The sequence below is a fragment of the Acyrthosiphon pisum genome, chromosome X (genome assembly GCF_005508785.2).
Source record: "Acyrthosiphon pisum isolate AL4f chromosome X, pea_aphid_22Mar2018_4r6ur, whole genome shotgun sequence".
In the NCBI taxonomy this organism is placed as follows: Eukaryota; Metazoa; Arthropoda; class Insecta; order Hemiptera; family Aphididae; genus Acyrthosiphon; species Acyrthosiphon pisum.
The window spans coordinates 98571275-98572303 of NC_042493.1; positions in this window are offsets into that span (position 1 = coordinate 98571275).

Sequence of the window (1029 nt, forward strand, 5' to 3'; positions counted from 1 at the left end):
TTATTTTTTTAATTATATATATATAATATATATATATATACGTAATTAAACCTGACCATTATATCCAACTCCGCCATTTGCTATAAATCAATAAATCCTGTTGAGATGTCCGGTGTGTTGGTGATAGATGCTTGGCTGCTGTTGTATGACATTTTTTAGAAAAATTATAAAACGATTTTTTAAAAAACGATAAAAATAATTGTTTTAAGCAAGTGCGTCCAGAAATGCACTAATAGTACACTGATATTTATCATGTTTAAGAGAAACAAATTACATCGTCTTACGGGTGGTATAGAATTGCTAAATCATCAATTAACCAAAAATCTTGGAAACGTTGAATTTTGAAATGTGTGCAAAAAAATTATTATTATTTGGCTTGACCATTGTCAGATGCATTAGTAACGATCCGACAGTCGTTTGTGTGTGTGTATATCGTTATATTTTATGCAAATTAAAAATGTTTAAGTGCGATCAGTGTGTATCTGTTTTCTCGCAGAAAGATATTTTATTAAGACATTTAAAGTGTCACAATAACACTAAACAAATTAAGTGTTTTATTTGCAACACTTTTTTTAGCAGAAAGGATGCTCTCAGAAGACACGAGAAAAGTATTAACGGTGAGTAAATTTCATAGTCATACAATAGAATTTTATCAGAAAAAATTTTTTTTTATAATTTTACAAAGATTAGTACGCACATGATGTATATACTCAGTATCACGGGTTTGATTAAAATTACTGTAGACAGTTGTCTCTTTTGTTTACATTATTTTAACCGGTGTGCCGTGTCAATCGTTCTCAACAGATTATAATTGTTTTTACTTAATATACGGTTACCGAATACTTGTTCTATAATAAATGCAATCTGAGCGTTTTAAGGGGCTTAGTATATACAACCATACGTACATGATTGTACTATAAAATACAATATAACGCATTTAATTCTCGTTTGAAATAGTAAAGTATTGTTCCGTTTTAGGTTTGTTAACAGTGATGCCACAGCCAGTTACAGCAGCAACTGCAAGTAGAA